Genomic DNA, 16331 nt, shown 5'->3' with positions numbered 1-16331 from the left:
CACTCTCCTTTTGTTGAGTTAGCCATTGCTACTCTCCTCTTTATTATGTTGGCCATTGCCACTTTTATCTTTGCTGAGTTGGTCATTGTTGCTCTTCTCTTTATGTTATTGGCCCTGTACTATTTATCTTTAAGGCTTGGACATGTGTCTTGATATTTTTGAACTCCTATAATTCAATGAATTTCTCTCTTTAGTGCAAATACTATGTTGGGAATCCTTCTTCTAGTGATCGAATAAATATCGTGGATGTAATGCGTTTTCGGTAATGGCCCTGGGGCGACATGTAATTCCATGTTTCATGGGTGATGGTGCATAAATTGGTGTATGTAAATTGTTATACATGTTACATCAATTCTTTTCTTTTTGGGGGTTGGATGTTGCAATTAGTCGCTCCAATCCGGGTTGCGTGATTCACCCAGTCATGTGTTGTATTCGTCTTGGGATAACTGCATAAATTCATGTTAAACGTAGGACACGCCGACGAATCTCCATAGTATGGGATGCAGGAGGAGTCGGATAACTATAATCATATTCCACATCGTGGTGATCTCTAAGTGTGATGAACCGCATATACTTTGCTAAGCATATATCTCATATAGATTGCTTGTGCATATTGATACCTCTTGTAGTTGTGGAGTACGGGACGTATCAGAATCTTTACATTGCTTTTATGAATCTCTTGAATTACTGTTAATCTTAAAGGATGACCATCACTATAAGTAAGGCATTAACACTCTCCTAACCGAACAGATGATGCGGGTGATGTACAAAATGAAGACTTAGATGACCATCTCCCTATGGAAGATCATACTAAAAGAATAGGAAGATGCTTTTACTATTTAGTTTCACACTTCCGCTGCAAACTCGATAAATGTAATAGGCACTCATTAAGAGGGCATTTGATTATTATTTTACTCTGATTATTATTTTACTCTGATGAAATAATCAATACAGTCGATTTTATTTTCGTGAATGTTACCTTCATGAATGTATGTGGATGTGATCCAAATGAAAAAAATAAATAAATAAGGTGCGATTTTTAAAGCATCTAATTTCTACATTATTAACACCCGATTTTCTTGAACACGAGTACAAACTCTAGCCATGAAAATTTAGGATGTTACATTACGTTTATTGATTTCCTAGGATTAAGTTAGATAGATTTTGCCTTAGTTATTCGTTCTTATTACTGCTTAAGCCTTACATAGCAAAGACTTTCAATATTACTGCATTCTTCATTCTCAGGTATTATCCTTGCTAACTCATTCATCTTTTCTTATCTTTGTCTAATGTTGATATTATTGTGTATATCTTACATTAAGGACAATGTAAATTTTAGGTTGGGGGTGATATTAGATGGATCTAATTTTGAAGATAAATCTTTCAAATTTTGTGAAATTTATGCTTCAAAACTCTCTTGAAAAAGTGAATTTTTGTGTAATTTGAATGCATGCTGAGTACTATGATAAGATATGAATTGAAACTTTGGGAATCTAGCGCTTAATGTGTTAGTAAACTTTTGACTAAGCTTTCTTTGTTAGTTGGTTAATAGAAAATTTTAAACATCAATTGGTTCTAGCTCACAATCTACATCTAACTTATGTTCTGTGAAATTGTTTACTTTCTAAGTGCTAAACATGAGAATTACTTAAAAGTGATTAGGAACCAAATTTGGAGATCATTATCTACCCAAAAAAAAAAAAAATTTAAAAAGAAAGAAAGAAAGAAAGAAGAGAAACGAACTAGTAAAGAAAATAGTGAGATCGATTATGGCTACATATTGATGTGATTTAAATGAAAATTTTATGTAAAGAAAGGATAAAAAGAATGAATCTGAAAGCCATCGATATAAAATCAAAAAGTTGGAAAATAAGTGAAATACGAGATAAGATCGGAATCAGTATTTTTGTTGAGTTATCCACTTAAGGTAATGAACATGGCTAACATTATAAAAGGTAAATTAACTCCCTGGCAAGTTAAAGTTCACTAAACATGCTAGAAACTTGATGTTTGTACTTATTCTATTTGTTAAGTGATGGATGAGAACTTAGTTCATTTGATTGTTGAGGATATTAGGATCCAGATTGCCCATATTTTATTTCCATACCTGTGAATAACACTCACATGTATAGGCTTACATAGAAAATTGCTTCCTAAGAGGGTTGGAATTTGAGATTTTTGAGAAATGGTGTTCACATGTTTTGTTCGAGACTAGCAAAATGCTGGTTGGGGGGTGTTGAGTGTAAAATATTGCATATTTTCCCTATTTATTCATTAGTTCTATGAACATGATAGTGCTTAATCGATTTATTTTTACTTGTTTTCTCTAACAAGGTGATTTTGAGAGCTTTAGAGAAAAGGATACTAAAAGTGATTAATTAATGCTCAAAAGATTACCAAAGTGAGGCTTGGAGATTTGGAGGTTAAGAATAAAGAAATTACATGTCAAAGATCCAAGGAAACCAAGTGCAAAGGAGTAAGAAAAGACTGAAAAAATCGAAGAAGCAACAGAAGAAACAAACTATTTGGCTCAACTTTCGATCCTAATAAAGCCATGTTCGATGCGACCGAAAAAAATCTCGGTGCGACTGAAAGTGCACAAAACTGTCTAGCGAGGAACAATGAAATTCAGAGTTAATTCGGTTCGACCGAGGAATAATTCGGTCCGACCGAAACCATGTTCGATGTGACTGAAGATAACTCGGTGTGACCAAAGGAAGGCAGAGAATCTAGATACAATTCGAACTCAACTTCGGTCTGACCGAAGGTAACTTTGGTGCGACCAAAGCATAACTCGCTGCATAAATTTGAGGTAGTTTCAAAGTCGGTCCAAGTAAATCTTATAAATATGGGTCTTTTAGGAGCTTCGAAGCACAAATTAAGGTTGAAAGAGTGGAGCAAGGTGTTAGAGAACTTTGAGTCCTTCATTCTCACCCAATCTTTTTGTAGTTAGTTTTCATGTTTTATTTAAGAGTTTTAGTTTCAATCATGTCTTTGGTTGGCTAATCTCTTAGCTAGACCTAGGAGGTGAAGCTTGTAGTTTGTTTAAATGTTTATCTTACTTTGATTCAAGTTTATGGTTGAACTTCTATTAATTTATAGTCTGAATAAAGGAATATTTTCAGTTTTTTGTGGTTTATTGTGACTCTAATTACAGTAGATGCTTGGAAGACTTTTAATATCTTAATACTATTTTGCAATTATGTGATCTGTAAAATATATGATTTACCATTATCTCATGGGCATGGTAGATGGTTGAATTCCCTGCGATCATCACATTGGGCTTCATGAGGGAACTAATCTAATGAAAAGTTCAAAATATGTTTTAATTGCTCTATCATTCAACTAGATAGGATAGGACTCCGATTCTATTTGTTGTGCTTGTTGAATCAAGTAAGGTAGTATCATAATAGCTATAAGTGGATCCTTAGCGCTTTAGTTTTCCTTTATTATTGATAGTTTATTCACAATTTATCTCTCTTATTCCAGATTCTAGTTTAAATTTCAATTCTAGTTCTAGTTCTAGTTTATTTCAGAATACATACAAGGTAAGTCTATGTGGATTTGACCCCAATCTCATCGAATTATTACTACAGCGTATCCCTACACTTGGGGTTGTGAACAACAACTAATCAGCCTAATCCTTTCAAACAATTTAATAAGGTCCCAGACTTTGTTATCCCTTACGAATTTCAATTCATCCTTCATGGCATCGAACCAATGAGAGGAATTCATACTTTGTTCTACTTGTGAAAAAGATATAGGATCATTTTCAACCCTAATGTTAAATTTATGCTCCTACAATTAGACGATTTAATCGTAGATCTTCTCTCTCTACATGATCGTCTTAAAGGCTCATTATTCTAAATTGAGTTTTCTATTTCCTCATCAATGTGTTATATTTGTGTAACGCCCCGGATTTCGAGGGTTGATCAAAGCTCAACTCTCAAGATCCAACGCATCACTTATGCAACATAGATAATGATGTTTAAATGTTGTCCATATTAGTGCATTAAACATGAGAGGGATTATACTAAATCAGCATATCATACTCCAAAGTTAATGTAATTAAGCAAGTGGAAGATTGAGATAGATATATAAAGTATACATACGTGTTTCACAACCTCCAGAGTATGAGTATATTACTGGGCTGAATATATACATGTTTTAACTCAAAAATATACAAAATGACAAAACGTAAGTGTCCGACTAATCCATGTATCCCTGTAATCCCATCGAAGCAGCATGAGGTCTACATAGACTTTCCAGATAACTGAACATAGGAGAACTCTTTCTCCTTATTGTGAAGTCCAACTTCGCTGCATATACTCCTCATCACCTGCATCTATAACAGGGTCTGGTTGGTGTTTTAAAACACCATCCCAGAGTGGGAGTGAGTGATCAACTCAGTGGTACTATAAGGCAAAGTTTAACATGTTATCAATTTAACCAAGCAGTATAACAATCATTCCCTAACTACTCTTATTAATGTAGGGATGGTATGCAGTATTGATGCATGCCCTCGCACGACACTCCCTCAAGCGACTACATCAATCATTCACGCATGGCAAACTCCTTAAAATGCACTTCCTCGCCAAAGCACATGCAATGTGGTGCATGATTGTGTTAGCCGAGTACTTAATTATGCTTATTCATAAAGTAGATTCGGGAAGCTAAGTTACCTCCCTTTATATCATTTACCCAACCGAAAGATCCATCTAAGGTCGTCAATCCTAGTTAATCACATACGATAGGCAAGTTGTAGGGCATTACTCCTAATGAAAAGCAATGGATAGGTAAGTTCGAGAGTTCATACTCAAGGTCACTACAGGGAGGCTCGTCACCTCAGCGCGGGCCCACAGCTCGAATATAGTGTCCCATACCACTATATTTGGCTCACGAGTTTGGGTTGCTCACTGGTCACTACGGGGAGACTCATCACCCTAGCGTAGGCTGACAGCTCAACCACGGTGTCCCATACCACCATGCCTGGCTTATGAGTCTTAGTGGATCGTAGTACCATAGTTGAAATGGGTCTTTATATTGGTAAGTAGTACCTTAGATTCAAGCAGTGATGTCCATACATGGTAAACACTCAATAGGCCAGTCAGTTTATTAGACAAGTTCGATTGGTACGAGCGCATGCCAAATTAATTGACATGAAGCGCGTAAGCACTCCCCGTGGCCTAACCACTATCGACAATCATCTTACGACCTGGATTCACAGAACGTATCAATGTGGCAAGACTAGTTCGGCCACTCAGACGGGAATTGTTACCGACTGCCTGGACTATGTTGCAGTCCCAATCTTACTCAGATATAGCATGTGGATACATGTGATAATCATATAATCATTTAACGAACCATCCAAATACAACACTTATTTGAGCATTTTATCAAACACATGGAACATGTCGCCAAACACTTGCATTAAATCCATAAGTCGCCTAGTGGCGATATGATTTCATGAAAGAAGCCATACATATGATTAAGGAAATTAAGAATCTTATCTTATTACACTTAATAAATACCAACCATTAACATTTTTTTCATTCAGACATTTTATCAAATACTTAAACTACACCTTACTAAATACATAAACTAAGTTAGTTATGACATTCACTATAACAATTCATTTCACAACATCGGTTATAAAGCATATAACACACATGGATCTTAGATTAGTAATCATAACAAGCACATATCAGGATTTCACATTCATTCAAACATTTTAACAAACACATGGAATGCATTTTCATACAATATAGTTCATACATGTGTAATATATCGAAATTGACGTGTCTAAGACGATATGGCAGCAGTCAAGTCAGACATAAATCATTAGTTGACATTGAAAGTCTTGAAAACCATAACCTAAACGTTTATAGTCCGCGACTTTCATCGAAAAGCTCGATTCGGACCCGGTTCAAACTATACATTTCTGAAAACAAGACGACAAACACCTACACGACGTAATAGGTTAGCTAGGTCGACAAACTACCAACCTAGATTTCTACAATGAGATTAGGGTTAGGATTTATTACCCAAATCATAGTTGAAAATGATAGTGTAGCAAAACGGGAGAGGTGATTCAGCCCGTGGAGTAGTGGGAGTGAATCCCAGCAACGATCTCCCTATCTCTCTCTTTTCTCCTCACTCTTCTCTCCTCTTTTCCCTCTTCTCTCTCCTATGGATAGAGAAATTCGTATAAAATGGGAATCAGGTGGTTTAAGGGCATTATATAGGCCCAGAACTAGTGTAAATGGCCCTAGGGCCATGGTATACTTAGGTTACAACCAAAGGGTGTCTGTTTCGGACAAACGCGACCCATCTGGAGGTCCATTACTCACCTACGGCATGGAGCAAGTTCTCTAACCATGGATCTAAGCCAGGTTATGATTTTAGTACGATCGGATTAGCGGATCGACCGTGGAGGACCCGTGTCAGATCAACGGTCGTTGTCGCTCGATCAGGGCCACAAGTATACAGATATGTGCATGAAAATTTTCCTGATCCATGGGTGAAGTTTGGTCAGAAACAACGGCCTAAAGTCTTCAATTTTGCTCGCAAGTGAATGACCTAATTCACTTAAGTTTCAATACCTTTTCTAAGGATATTCGCGTTTCTCACACACTTCGATCAGGGCTCAAGTTGTGCATTTCTAGATACAATTTGGGCTCGATTCCCGCGTTTGTCATCAAGCCTAGTAAGGTGGACATAAACCTATAGTTTCACAGTCATTGGACTTTTGACATGCGGTCCAAGTCCGATTTGGAGTTTCAATGAGCTCCCAAGAGCAACTAGCTTTTGGGATTTCTCCTAGGTTATTAAGTAGTTTTGAGTCATTGCTTTTGATAGTTTTGGGTCTTGTCATTTGTATAGATAGTGGTTCAAGTTAAATCCACTAACCATTTAGTTTATTATTTAGTTAAGTTTCGCCTAAATTTCTACAGGATACGATCCTTAGGGATTTCTGCCTGAGGTGGTACTTGGGCCTTCGTACGGATTTTTTTGAGATGTTACAATTTGATAATCTATATGGTCATCCATAGGGATCTCAAGGTGTACTATTAGACGGATGGCCACGCTACTCTGAATGATTGTGGTGGGAATTACAATCCACTCTTCCTCAAACACAATGTTTCTTAAGTTCATGCTCCAACTATCTTCAGTATTTTCAATAAACCTAGCATTCGTAGTTTCAATGACTCTTATGGAATATGATAGACAATAAAATCTGAATGCTTTAAATCTTTTTGGTATCCTATAAAGAAGTAACCAATCATTCTAAGGTCAAGTTTTCTTTCATGTGGGTTATAAGGTTTGGCTTCTGCAGGATAACCCCATACATGAAAGTATCGTAAACTAGGTTTTCCTTCTATCCACAATTCATATGGAGTTTTCATTACAGCCTTACGTGATACTTTATTTAAGATATGCACATCTATTTTCAACGCATTGTTAAGGGTCAAATATTGCATATTGGACCCTATTTATTACGTAGTTTTATACATATGATAATGCTTAATGCTTTATTCGAATCATGTTTGTGTTGCAAGGTGAATTCAAAGCTTGGATTGAAAAGGATGCTAAAGGTATGGATTTAATGCTCAAAAATCATCAAGGCCAGTGGACAAACTGACAATTGATGATTTGGGGCCCACCTAAGCTCTAAATATGCTTCAATTTTGGTCTCAACCCCTCAAATCAGGCGGAGAAACAAATGGGTGTGTAGATTTCTCACATGCATCACAAGTACACAGACATGGAGATGGGTTAAACGCCATTTGACCCGAATCTTATTCGAATTAGGAAAGGAGCCCTATTCCGTTTCGCAGCCGTGCATAACAACGGAGGCTGTCTATTTGATGGACATTGTGGGCCCACCTGGACCATTCAGGCATCAGATCCACACTGTCCATCATGTTCAGAATTTAATTTCAGCCCAACCAGAGTCAACATCGCTTAAGACGGTACCTGTAGGTGTACCCAAACTCCCAACAAAGAAGGAGCCCCTGCGTTTTGATGGAATAAATAGCCTCTGTTTTAAGAGGCTGGTGGTCCACCATCACGAGCATTCAGATTGATTTGAACCGTCCACAGTGTCCGTAAGAGGAAACGGACCAAAACTATGCTTGTTTCACCCCTAATCTGATTAAGAAACCAGACATACTTCGGTTAAAAATCCTTCCGCAAACAGCTAGAAAACGAACACAGTCCGACTTCTGCATGCAGGGCGACTAACGGCCGAAGATTCCCTTCAATCTAGGCCATCCAAATCAAGAAAGACAGAGATCCAGTCGCCACCATGATGTCAGGAACAAGGAAAACACCCCACCGACTTTCGGTCCGCAAAAACACCCCACTGACTTCCGTTTCACAAAACACAGCAGACCTTCTACATAAAGAACCTCTTGCGGGATCGCACAGGCCATAGATCTGTGGGCCAAGACCATTGGACGATGATCCAAAATCATCAAGAACTTCAATTGTTGGATGAGGTGAGCCGAAATTGAATTTCTTGATTGGATTGATGACCGATCCATCTTTCCCACAACAGTCTAGATTACTGCGCAGAAACAAATAAGGAAAGGTACGCAACTCTCCTTCCTATATGCAGGAAGGGTCTGGAAAGTCCACATCCCTATAAATACATAACCATCTGATGTTGAAAAGGGAGAAAAAATGGTGGAAGCAAGAGAGAGAGAGAGAGAGCAGTTGGTCGGCCCCAGAGATCTTCTTTCCTCCTTAGTTATTTTTTTTCCTTAATGATTTCCTTCAGAGATTCTAGTCCAATCATGTCTATGGTTGGCTAAACCTCTTAGTTAGGGCTAAGAGGTGAAGCTTGTAGTGTGATGGGTTATTTTCTATTTGCTTGATTCATGTTCATCTTAAACCTTCTTTGATTCTAGTTTGATTATAAGAGATACTCATAGTTTTTTTTATGGTTTTTTGTGACTTTAATTACAGTGAATCTGTAATAGCTTTGGGTATGTTCCTTTCATTATTGATATTTTGAATTTAGAAAATCCTGTTGTTCAGCATCGTCCCCTGGGCATGGTTAGATGATGGAATCGTTCTTAAATCTCACAATTCTCTCAGATTGGTTGTGGATCGGTTAATTCCGTTGTTTGCTTTGTCTCATGGGCATGGTTTAGTGATGGAGTCACTTCTAGTTCTAATACCTTTTATCCATTGAGAACTAGATCAAAGGAAGTTCAAATTTGAGTTTTAATGAGATATCTTCCAATTGGGTGATGATGGGACTCTGATTCCAATTGTGTTCATGAATCAAGCATAGATCTCCCTGATCTCTACAAGTGAATCCTTGGAAACCCTAGTTTCCCACTTTTAAATTTCACAAGTTTTTCATAATTATTCTCTCACTTATTCCATATTTAGGTTTTCATCTTCTTCTAGTTCTAGTTCTAGTTGCTTTCAGAAAACGCACGAGATTAGTCCCTGTGGATTCGACCTCGGTCATTCCGAGATTATTACTACATCGCGAACCTACACGTGGGGTTGTGAATAAGGTTTTGGCGCCGTTGTCGGGGACTAACGGTTGCATTTTTCTGAGATTAACTAGTTTTGGGATTAGTTTAAGATTATATTTTTATACTTTCTAATTTTATGATTAGGTTTTTCTGTTTAATTTGTAGAAACTAATCTAACTTTCCTGTTTTGTAAGATCCTGATATAGACTTTCTAAATTGGTAATCTCTTTCTAATTTTTCTGTTTTCTGTTAGGGTTTGTTTTCTATTTTTAGAAACTTTCTAATTCTGGGATTTCTTTTGTTTTTAGAAACTAACTCACTTTCTAATTCTAGATTTAGAAACTTCCTATTTTCTGTTTTTAGAAACTGACTAATTTTGTTTTGTTTTACAGGATCTTAAATACGGATGTCTAATTTGGTAACTTCTTTCTAATTCCCTCTCTCTTTCTATTTTTAAATTCCTATTTCCTTTCTCTCTTTTAGGTTTAAGGTAGAATGTGAATTTGAGGGCTGAGAGTGTTTCATGCCTAAGTGGGTCCGTGATAACACTCTACGTCTTTTGAGTGAAGGAGGATTGGTTGAGGGGTTATCTATCCATCGCAGGATTAGACACCACTCGAGATCCTCAAAGTTAATTGAGGTGATGGCTGTAAATCAACCGGTAAATCAACAACTTCAACCTAGGGCTGAGTAAGTCCAGGATGAGAATGAGGTGCATTAAGCACTCCTGCCTCATACTTTACGAGATTATTTACAACCGGCAGGGGTGAGTACACCCTCATGCATGGTTTTTGAAAAAAAAAACAGGACATATGGATATCCAGCTAGGGGTAATCCAACTCCTTCCAAAATTTCATGGGCTTGAATCTGAAAATCCTTATCAATACCTGAAAGAGTTTGACGAGATTATAGCTACTCATACTTTCCAAATGTGTCTGATGACACGGTCAGGCTAAAACTCTTTCCTTTTTCTTTGAAAGATAAAGCTAAGACATGGTTGCATTCACTACGTCCTCGATCTATTGGTAGATGGAATGACATGACAAGGGAGTTCATAAAGAAAATTTTTCGATACCATAAGACGAACACCCTTAGAAAGTCGATCATGAACTTCGCCCAAAAGGAAGATGAAACATTCTTCCAATGTTGGGAGCAGTTCAAGGATCTTGTCAATTCATGCCCACAACATGGTTTTGAAACGTGGCGCATCACGAACTTTTTCTATGATGGACTGACATCTCCCATGCGCCAATTAGTCGAGACAATGTGTAATGGGGAATTTATGAATAAAAGTGCCAATGATATGTGGGACTACTTTGATAAGCTTGTTAAAAACACACAATCATGGGATGTCTCCCCAAAATCAAATACCATGTCTAGGCCGACTCAATCCAAAGAGGGGTGGAATGTATCTCCTAAAAGAGGATGATGATATCACTGCTAAAGTGGCTAATCTCACCAGAAAGCTCGAGGCCTTGGAATTAAAGAAGGATAAGGCTAAGGAAATTGTTTACGATATTTGTGCTTGCAACGTTCACACAACTGAGAATTGTCCAATGATACCTGCCTTTCAAGAGGTGATGAATGAGCAATCCAATGCTGTGAATAATTACCAAAAACCTTTCAATGGATCCATCTCTAATACATACAATCCTAGTTGGAGAAATCATCCAAACTTCAGTTGGAGGAATGGACAAACCGTTACACCTCAAGGTTTCTTCAACCAAATCTTAAATCAAGAGAAACGTCAAGAGGAACCGGTTTTAAAACATCTTTAAAAGCAAGAGCTTTTTAATCAAGGGATGCTACAAGCCTTTTAAGACGTTACAAAAGCCATACAAGGCCTTGACACAAGGAATACAATTGGGAATAAGGGGAGCCTTCCAGCTCAACCTCTTCCCAATCCAAAACCACAATATGAAGTTAGCGACCCAAGCTCTTCAAACCAAATGGAGCAAGTTAAATCTATCACCACTCTTAAGAGTAGGAAGACCATTGACAAAACCATTCCAGTAAAGGCTGGAAAGTGTAAGGACCCGGAAGAGGATAACGATGATAGACCTAGCACCGCTCCATAAGAATTAGAACTAGAACTTTAAAGCAAGCCGGTTGCCCCATTCCCCCAATGGTTGGTTGCACCAAAACCTCTCTCTAACTCTTAGGACATTTTAGAGGTGTTGAAACAAGTGAAGGTCAATATTTCTCTACTAGATGCGGTTAAACAAATACCTTCATATGCCAAATTTCTAAAAGACTTGTGTACGATTAAAAGACGACAAAATATTCAAAAGAAAATCTTCTTAACTGAGAAAGTGAGTGTCATCCTAAAGCAAGATGTGCCACAGAAATTCAAAGGTCTCGGTAGCCTAACCATACCTTGTATAATTGGAAACTACCGAATTGAGCGCACACTTCTTGACTTAGGAGTAAACATAAATCTGATTCCCTACTCGATCTACAAACGGTTAGGTTTAGGTGAATTGAAACCCACCCTAACCACATTATAACTTACTGATCTCTTAGTTCATATACCGAGAGGGATAATTGAGGATGTGTTGGTCCAGGTTGATAGATTCTACTACCTGGTAGATTTTATCGTCCTAGATATGGAACCCACTAGTAACATGAGCGCTCAAATTCCTGTCATTCTTGGTCGCCCTTTCCTTGCCAATCATTAATTGTAGGAATGTAGTCATGAGTATGTCTTTTGGGAATATGACATTGGAGTTGAATATCCTTTTCAACACAGGAAAGCAGTTAGAGGATGATGACGATTTCCACGACATTAACATGATTGACTCTTTCGTAGAAGATAGAACACTTTTGACCTTATCCTCTCACCCTCTAGAGACGTGCTTGGCCCACTCCCGTGATTTTGATGATGACAACATTAGGGAGACAGGTGTCATACTTGATATCGCGTCAGTACTTGAAGTTAACCGGTGGAGGCCACAATTTGAAGAATTATCCCAAACCGATGTAGTGCCTCTACCGTCTAGCCTCAAGGCACCGAAGCTTCACCTAAAACCATTGCCCTCTGATTTGAAATATATCTACTTAGGTCAAGATGAGATATACCTGGTGGTAATTTCATCCCATCTTGAGAAAGAACAAGAGAGTATGCTCATATTTACTCTCATTGAGCATAAGGGAGCCCTTGGATGGGCAATTGCGAACCTCATGGGAATTGACCCTCAGTTTGTACTCACCACATTTATCTTGAGGATAATACGAAGACCTCTCGGCAACAACAATGTAGACTAAATCCAAACATGAAGGAAGTGGTTATGGCCGAGGTTCTTAAGTTGTTGGATGTGGGTATCATCTACCCTATATCCGATAGCCAATGGGTGAGTCCAACCTAAGTGGTTCCTAAGAAGTTCAGAATCACCATCGTAGCCAATGCCGACGATGAACTCATGCCAACCAGAGTTACTACTGGTTGGAGAATATGCATTGACTACAGGAAATTGAATACCGTCACAAGGAAAGACCACTTTCCTTTGCCCGTTATTGATCAAATCTTGGAAAGGCTACCTGGTCATTCCTATTACTGTTTCCTTGATAAATATTCAGGCTACAACCAGATAGAGATAGCCCTCGAAGATTAGGAAAAGACCACATTTACATGTCCTTACGGCACCTTTGCTTTCCGAAGGATGTCATTCAGACTATGTAATGCCCTTGCCACTTTTCAGAGATGCATGATGAGTATTTTTTTTTGACATGGTGGGGAAATATCTAGAGGTCTTCATGGACGACTTCTCTATCTTTGGTCCATCTTTCAGTGACTGCTTAGAGAATCTTAAATGTGTGATGAAAAGATGTGAAGAAAAGAATTTGGTATTGAATTGGGAGAAGTGTCATTTCATGGTTCGTAAGGGAATTGTTCTTGGACACATCATCTCATCCAAGGGAATAAAGGTGGATAAGGCTAAATTGATCTTATCTCTAACCTACATCCACCCAAGAACAAACAAGACATGCGATCCTTTCTAGGACATTCCAGTTTTTACAGAAGATTCATAAAGGATTTTAGTCACCTCTCTCGTCCTCTATGTAATCTACTTCAAAAGGATGCACCATACGAGTGGACTGAATAATGTCAGGAAGCTTTTACTAAGCTTAAGGGCATGTTAACCACTGTACCTATCATGCAGCCACCTGATTGGAGCCTCCCTTTTGAACTTATGTGCGACGCGTCTGACTATGCTCTTAGGGCAGTTTTAGGCCAGAGAAAATAAAAGAAGCCCTATGTTATTCATTACGTAAGTAGAACTCTAAATCCTGCCCAAGTGAACTAATTGATTACAGAAAAGGAACTCTTAGTCATAGTGTTCACTTTGGACAAATTTAAGTCCTACTTGATCAGATCCAAGATCATCATTTACACAGATCATGCGGCTCTCAAGTATCTTCTTTCTAAGAATGATGCTAAGCCCCGCCTGATTAGATGGATCCTCCTGCTCTAAGAATTTAATTTGAAAATAAAAGATAAAAAGGGAGTAGAGAACGTAGTGTCTGACCATCTTTCCCGCCTTGATCTCCCTGATTCTTTTGAGACAAAAAATATCAATGATATGTTACCTGACGAACAACTGTTCAAAGTCTTCTATTCACCTTGGTTTGCTGATATTGCTAATTATCTTGCCACATGTTTCACGCTGACATAATGAACTGCTCAAGAAAAGAAGAAATTTTTCACCGAGTCATCAAATTCTTCTGTGATGATCCGTATTTGTTTAAATATTACCTAGACCAAATCTTAAGGAGATGTGTGCCAGATGATGAACATCAAAGTGTCATCTCCTTCTGTTACTCTCAGGCCTGTGGTGGTCACTTTTTTGCTAAAAAGACCACGGCCAAGATTCTCTTGTGTGGTTTTTACTGGCCCACTATATTCAAAGACACTCATGAGTTTTGCAAGGCTTGTGAGCATTGTCAAAAGTCGGGAGCATTGTCTCATCGAAATATTTGAACCCCATTCTTATCATAGAAGCATTTGATTACTGGGGCATTGATTTCATGGGACCATTCCCCCAATCTTTTAAAAATTTATATATTTTGCTCGCTGTAGATTATGTCACTAAATGGGTCAAAGCGATTCCATGCTAGAACAATGACCATTAAATGGTCATTAAATTCTTAAAAGAGAACATCCTTTCCCAGTTTGGAATGCCTCGAGCCATCATTAGTGATGGGGGCTCACATTTTTGTAATAGGCCATTCGCGAACTTAATGAAGAAATATGGCATCTCTCACAAGGTGAACACTCCATACCGCCCATAAACAAGTGGGCAAGCTGAGATTTCCAATAGGAAAATTAAACACATTTTGAAAATGATGGTTAACCCTGACCATAAGGATTGGTCAATTAGATTGACCGATGTCTTATGGGCCTACAGTACTACATTTAAAACCCTTATTGGAATGTCTCCCTTTAGACTTGTCTATGGGAAAGCTTGTCACTTGCCTATGGAGTTGGAACATAAAGCCTGCTGGGCGATAAAAAATTTGAACTTCAATCTGGACAATGCTGGCTCACTACGCAAACTATAATTGAATGAACTCAAAGAAATCTAGAATGATGCGTACAAGAACTTGAGAATTTACAAGAATAGGATGAAGGCATTTCATGACCAACACATTCTTTGGAAATTATTCACAATGGGTCAAAAAGTCCTCTTGTATAACTCTCGGTTACATTACTTTCCGGACAAACTTCAATCTCGTTGGACCGGCCCTTTCACTGTCACCAATGTTTATCCTCATGGGACTGTCGAGATTCGGAATCCAACCAATGACAATGAGTTTAAAGTAAATGGACATCAACTAAAGTCATTTGTTGAGAAATTTGATTTAGAGGATATGTCTATACCTCTAAATGATCTGGTTTATTAAGATTGATCTCCTAGTCTGACGGAGGTGTAGTTAGGTTTTCTGTTTTCCGTTTTAAGATAGTTTTGCTTTATGCCGTTTTTGGATAGTCGGCTTTATGCTATTTAGGGTAGGTTGTTTTCTGCTATTTTAGGATATTTCGTTTTAAGTTGATAAACTCTTGTGCTAAACCACCTTCACACTGAGATCCTTTGGAAAAATCCGTACAATTTCCTCATTAGGAACTACCTTTCCATCACTTCTCCTTTACTTTCATTGTCTCATGTGCAATGAATGCTTATATCTTTTACATTGAGGACAATGTAGATTTTAGGTTCAGGATGAGAGATTAGGTTACCTAATCAGTGTTTTCTCAGTCTTGAGCAAAAATTGTGAAATTTTTTTTAGTAAATTCGAATGATTTTGAAGGATATTCTTGATTGAGAAGTATAAGATATTTAATGTTGGTGATTTATGACTCTTGGATTCAATTACCTGTTAGATTTCACAGTTAAGTTCGAATTATTAATCCATGATTAGAAGTTTTAAACATTAATTGAGTCATGCTACACATGTCACATCTAGCTTACACATTAAGGTGTCAGTTCGATATTGAATTATTAACTTGGTGATCACTAAGCATGAAAGGACCCAACCTGGGGAATTTGCCCATCATGTTTAATGAGAAAAAAAGGAGAAGAGAATACCTAGCTAAAGAACAGTTATCATCGAAAACAACTACCTATTAAAGATCTTTAAAAAGGTTGACATAGCGTGAAGCCATCGATGGAAAAATCAAAAGCTGGAAGAATAAAAAGGTTGAACTGTAAGGCAAGTTTCAGTTTAGGTTTGCTTATCCAGAATGCTCTTTTTTTTTATTATCAATGTTATTATGAAAATTGACAATTGGACCTTTAATTGTGATAAGCCGAGGTTGCACTCTGCACACATGGAACTCAA

The 16331-nt window shown here is 37.8% G+C and overlaps 1 non-coding gene across 1 annotated transcript; it reads right to left on the bottom strand.

Moving 5' to 3' along the window:
- Window positions 1-10581: 10581 nt before the first annotated feature.
- On the bottom strand, window positions 10582-10688 carry LOC131224405 (small nucleolar RNA R71). The gene has a single exon (XR_009160893.1). It is a non-coding gene; the product is annotated as a small nucleolar RNA R71 (small nucleolar RNA).
- Between the last annotated feature and the right edge of the window lie 5643 nt (window positions 10689-16331).

This window comes from Magnolia sinica, chromosome 13, assembly GCF_029962835.1.
Source record: "Magnolia sinica isolate HGM2019 chromosome 13, MsV1, whole genome shotgun sequence".
In the NCBI taxonomy this organism is placed as follows: domain Eukaryota; kingdom Viridiplantae; phylum Streptophyta; class Magnoliopsida; order Magnoliales; family Magnoliaceae; genus Magnolia; species Magnolia sinica.
This window is presented reverse-complemented; position numbering and strand designations above follow the sequence as displayed.